Here is a 6577-nt window from a genome sequence, read left to right on the forward strand (position 1 = left end):
GTCACTTAGAATGGGTTGAGTGAGTTTTTTTTTTTTTTTGGATTTTGGAATATGTATGCAGTTGGATCAATTTTTATGTTGTGTAGCAAAGATGTAATAAGCACTTTAAAAAATATCTCTAAATATAGATGTTGAAAAGGAGATATGAAGAGATACTTGTTTAGAAGGAAAAGAAATGAACATTTACATACCCTTGAAAAAAACTACAGAGCTAGGGCATGGCAATGAAATTGCAAAGCAAGGACACAACATGACAATGAAATCGCAAACCAAGGGCATGACAAGGCAACAAAATCACAGAGCAAGGGCACGTCACTGAAATCACAAAGTAAGGGCATGATAAACAATCATGTAGATCACAATGGCATGGCAACCAAATCGCAGAGCAAGGGCACAACAATGAAATTTAGAGATATATCACATGAACAAAATGAACCAAGCACATATGCATAATCACGAGGCCCATTCCCTTGCAGAATTCATAACCCAGTTAAATATACATATATCATCCCATCTAATTAGAAACTAGACCCATTTAATTAGTTATGGCTTGTTTCTTTCTAAAAATATTTGCTATGATATGTTTTTGTAAAATTCCTTGCAAACTTGGCCCATTTTTCATGGTCTGCATTATTTTTGTCTGAGATCTTGAGGTAAGTCACTTAGCACGGGTTGAGTGATTTTTATTGTTTTATAATTTGGATTCTAGAATATGTATGCAACTGGATCATATATGTAATAAGCACCTTGAAAAATGTCTCTCTAAATATATAAAGAGATACATGTTTAGAAGGAAATATAAAGACATACATGTTTACAAGGAAAAGAAAAAAATATTTATATACGTACCTCTTCTTGCCCTTGAATAAAATTGTAGAGCTAGGGCACATAGTTCATAAAGGCATAGCATAGCCATGAAATCACAGAACAAGGGCATGGCATGACAATGAAATCACAAAGAAAGGGCATTGAAACTAAATGCAGAGATCACGAGGGAATGTCAACCAAATACACCGATTGCAAGGGCCACAAAAATGTTCGCAACTCTCCACCCTCATTCAAATCTCTCCACCTCTTTCATGTGCAACTCTCCAAAATCAAAACAAATGGAAAATTATTTTCGTGTTTTCTTTTTTTTGTTTTATTCTCATGAGGGCATTACAATTATGACTTTGACATTGGTATTACGACAGAGTCAAGGAAAATTGAAAAGAAAACATGAAAATAACCACAAATTAAATCATTGTCACAAATTTTCATCACAATTTGACCCCAAATGTTGTAGTGTCATGATGATTGTGTTGGTTTATCCCTTGTCTTATTCTTTTCTGTGGATCAATGAAGATTTCTACTAGTGTATGTAGTGAAGTATCTCTTCAATTGGTTGTCAATCAATGACAACACACTTACTATAGATAAAATGTTTCCCTGTTAAGAGCTACATCATGTTCCTTCTGAGAACTCATTATGTTAAGAATGTTAGTAACATTATAGGATTACCATTAGCCTATTAATACTCCCTAGTTACAAGATTTAACACTCCTTCTAAGAGACACCTCATTAGAGGGTTTAACAAATGCTTACTAATGAAGCATGCTTGGTTAAGAGCTTACAAAATGATTATAGTTATTAGAAATTAATCAAGATGTGATAAAAAAATGTATAGAACTCTCTTGCCTAGAATATCTCATGTTTCTATATTGTGAGATATCGTAATCTCCTTATTGCTCGAGATCACTTGGTGTTATCCTACTATATCACCTTTGGGTGTTTCTTCTCTTCTCACCCTGGTCTTTAATGCACATTACTACTTCTAATTAGATATAAATTTGTGCATTTACTTCCTTCATGATGGATTTCATCTATTATTCTAGATCATCTTCTTACTGGCTTTGTCTTCCTCTCTTCTTACTCTAGTCTCTTCACCATTTACCACCATCCCCTTTTTGTCAGCCACACCTTATTAGAGTGTGTGAAGGTCTTTTTCATCTAAGGGTGTCAATACCCTAGAAAATTTCCCTACTCAAAGTCAATGAATTAAAAATTTGAATTTGAACTCGTGAGTGGTTCATGAGTGACACTTATGATGTAGGGTCTAGACTATTGGCACAGTGCATTGCTCTGGGTCTCATCTTAACCCAATTGTCCTTTATGTGCTCTATCATTCTTGTAAGAGTAAAAGGAGAGTTTGAATTCCATCATACCTGAAATGCCATGTCATATTGATGATTCCTCATGTTGATTGTGCTGGCTTCTCCCTTGTCTTACTTTTATGTGCAGATTGATGAAGATTTCTACTAGTGCATGTGGTGAAGTATCTCTTCAATTGTTTGTCAATCAATGACAAGATACTTACACCAACTGCACTTCATTATGCTGATGTGATTGGTTCGATCAGAAATTTTCCCCTTGGGCATTGATGGAAGAACTTATACCTCACCTTTGCTAGGTACCAGTAGAATATTTTCTGGTGACTAGACTTAACCATATTCCTGCACTTTTCTTCATCTTTATTTTTTTATCTCCCCTTGTGATATATCTTTGACTTTATTTTATTTTTAACTATCTTCCTCTCCTTTTGTTTAGCTCTTTATGTTCTCTTTCGTGTTCTCCCCCTTTCTTCATCATCTCATCTTTATCTCTTTATTTCCCCTTTTATCTTCTTTATCTTCATCTCCCCTTTTTATCATCTTTATCTCCCCCTTTTTGTCATCAATGAAAAAGGGTATTTGGCTTTTGTAGTTTCCAAAATTGTCTGCCAGGTCGCTAGTAGTTTATCGAGTGCTATGGTTGGACTAGTAAGGGCTGGTAGGTATTGTTTCATTCCTTCAATGGTGTCATTGGCTTTTGTGGATAGAAGTATATCTTATTCTTTAACATGGCCTTGAATGATTCCTATGAGGGGAAATAGGAAACATTGTAACTCAAAGAAAGTGGAATTCCTCTTGTGTTGTTTTGTGATGACTCGGTTGATCAAGTAGATATTTTCTTGGATTTGGTCGGTATACACACTCATTGAATCGGTTGATACATCAAAGTATGTTTGAGTACCTTGCACATTCTCATGTACAGTTTTTAGAGTGGTATTGAGATCAATTAGAAAGTTCTGTGAATATGATATTCTATGGAGTGTTGGAGAAATGTCCTTCAACAACTCTACAGTAGTGTTTCTTTCTACTTTAAGTTTATGCGAATGATCTACAATTTTTTTTATTTTACTAAGTGGGCATGTTGCTTCATTGAATTTTGTGCTATGTTATGTCATAGTTAATCAATGAGATCAGTGTCAGTTTCTTGTTTCACATCACCAAGTATTCATGTGATCAATGTCTTTGCTTTGATTAGGATATGTGCACATTCCTTTCTTAGGTTGGCTTTCTTTACTATTGTGAATTTCTTTAACAGGTGATTGTGGTGATCAAGTTCTTCACAGTTTAGGTTCTTTATGTTGCCAGCATACTTGTCTAACTTAGTTTGAATTTTTTAAAGGTTTTTTTCTCCTTGAATGTGTCTTGCATACAATTATACTTTATCTTCCAACCATGAGAATGATGAAGATGAGGATGGTCTTCTTCTCCTCTTTGTCCTTTTCTCTTTGGAATTTTCTTATTCAGTGCTTCCTAGTTGCAACTTTCATTTTGTGGATGTAGGATTAACAAATCGTTTAGTCTCCTTAAATGTAGAATGGCTAACCAGTTGGCCATCTTCCTTCTATGTATCCTTTTTTTCTAGCATATATTTCTCAGCAATGTCCCTTATCGAACTACCCTTCTCTTTTCCTTCTTCCTTTATAGCCTCCTCTGTCGAGATCTCCATGCATGGGGTCTCAACCAACTTTCTTGGTTGATTTTTGTTTACTTCCCTTCTATCTTCATCCAAAATTACACATGATTTATTTGTTTGTATTATTGGTTTTATTGCATATGTTTTAGGATGATCAACTAATCTTGTTGTTGTCAGAGTGTCATGGGGTTTTATGAGTCATGGTGCCTTGACACTTGTTGTAGCCATTGTTCCACTGGTTGTTGAAAAAATTTCTTTCCTTGGTGAAGTTAGGAGATTGAAGATGACTGGCTCTTCATCCAATCCCTCAATATATCCCTTATATTCTACTGATTTGTTGGTGCCAATGGATGCAATTCTCTTCACTTTTCCTTTTCCATTCAAATCAGCTCCAATTAAAGTTTTGTTTTACCTTACAGGATTTAGAGCATACATGAGCTCCATCTAATTTGCTATTTCTATCCAATCTCATATTGTTCTTTCAAATAATTCTCTTTCTCTACCAGTTATTATTAGTGCAACATTCTCTTGAGTTGAAAAATCTGAGACATATGCTTCTATATATGTAATTTCCTTCTATGCTTGTGTGAAGTCCATCTTGACCTTTGATAATGCATCATTGATAATTCCTTTGAGTTGTGTTGGTCCATTTTTCCATTTCTTGATAATGACCTCTATCAACTCCTTTGGCAGTATCCTCTTTACCATATTGCCTGTTCTACAGAAGGTTCTCATGCTAACTGATACTACACTTATAACACTGTTCTTTTTCTTTTTCACTCATTAGTGTGTACATGTATCTTATTATGTTGTAATTCCCATTTTGAACAATGTCATTGAGTATATCCTCAATTGAGGTTATAGGAGTGGGATTACCGCTCTCTTACAAGTCTTATTGTTCTTGATGATGATGTACCCATGGATGAGATTTCTCTTTTCTATACTATTGTGGGTTTCTTTTTGGCTACTACTTCAGTCTTCTTCTTTTTTCTTTCATCTTCCTCACTTGACTCTAGTATTGGTGAGGTATTCACTTTTCCTAAGTCAATATTTATTTCTTCTCTTTCCTACCTCATATGGCTTGTGGCCATGGTACCAGTTTTCTTCTTCTTCCAATTTTCTTTCTTGACTTTCTTCCTATTTTCCTCCTAATATTTTTATATTATTGCTACTATGCTTCTTTTCATTGAGTTGGTACCACAAATGGGTAGCATTTTGTCCACATGAATTGACAATATTATCTCAATAGTCATCCTTGCCTCCTCTTCTATCATCTCATACTAAAATTGAGTGAGCCAACGGGTTATGGGCTTCATGGTCTTAATCATGCATGTGTCTGTCCATGCTAGAAGATTTACATTATTTTTGTACTCTACTACTAGGGTAAAGGGTATACTTTCCCTTTTCCTCATTATGTCCCTTAAAGTGTCAAAATATCTTTTGAATAGATTATCCATATTGTCTCCTAACTTCACATATGATCTACATACCTATTCATAGATAGGCTTATCCTTTAGCCAATTGATGAAGCCTTGTCCAATACATTTCCCTAGAAAGTAGAAAAATATACATACTAGGAGAGCTTCGAACTTGAACATGTGTACCTTTGGATTCTCTTCAATCTTTGTTAGGTTCAGTATCAGTTGCTCATATAACCACCCACCTAGGTCAAGTGGTGCAATTTCATGAATGATTTGAATATGTTGTGTGTACCACACCATAGGGTACATTGTTGGCCTTGCTTGAGAAGTAGAGTCTATATGCAATTTTCATTGCAAAAAATTTCATATCAAGGTTAGGAATTTCATCAATAGCTAAGGTTCACCCAACCTTATTTTCTCTAGTTAGCCTTGCAACTTCTTCAATTGTGATTTTCCCTATGTTTAGCCATGCTCCTATTCTTCTAAGTCATGTTACCCTAAGGATGGCTCACTTGGTGATTTCATAAGGTTTATTAAGCCATGCAAATTTTCCATGCACTCTTATCAGTACTAGTCTCACCTAGTCCTCATGAATGAAATCAGGGATTTTTACTATGTGGTGCATTGTTGTATTTTAAAAATGTAGTCATTCTTTCTCTAGAACATCACCTTCTAAAAAAGTAGAGAATACCTCATACACCTTGTTTGCACCTAGTTCCAATATGTTCACCTTCATATATGTACTTACATCTTCTACAAGTAAGTCATCTATAGGCAATGAGTATAATGTGGCTACCTAGTTTTTTGTGTCTCCCTCCAGTGAGCTAACCATGTATTCTAGTTCTGAAATTTCTTCATTGCTAATAAGCTCAATTTTGGGCATAGCTTTTTTCATGATTCTCTTAGCTTATCTGAGACACTTATCTCTTCTAGATATGATCTAGTGCGCTTGCAAGATCAAAGATTTTTTTTATGGTAGAATGGCCCTCAATTACTCAGTTGGGCTTTTCTTTGATTTTCTTATGTCGAGAGTTTAAAGTTCATAAGTGATTAATCAAACCCTTATTTATCTAATTTATGTCTTTTGATGTGTTTTTGTTAGGTTTATAATTGTAATCAATTCTAAACAAAATGATTACCTACCTATCTTTTTGTATTAAATATGAGTGATCTATATGACAATGGTCGCATTCTCAACATTCTCTATCCTCAATACAAGATTCTTATGCTTACTTTGTGCTTATTTCCACTTATTTTGAATAGGGGACCAATATGTAGCATGTTCTTTATCGCGTAACCTCTTCAAAGCTTTGAATTATCTTAGTTTTTCGTAGAGGTCTCACCAACAACTAGTAAGTTTTCTACCTCTTCAA

Source organism: Cupressus sempervirens, chromosome 1, assembly GCF_028749045.1.
Source record: "Cupressus sempervirens isolate cs-2001-9-10 chromosome 1, ASM2874904v1, whole genome shotgun sequence".
In the NCBI taxonomy this organism is placed as follows: domain Eukaryota; kingdom Viridiplantae; phylum Streptophyta; class Pinopsida; order Cupressales; family Cupressaceae; genus Cupressus; species Cupressus sempervirens.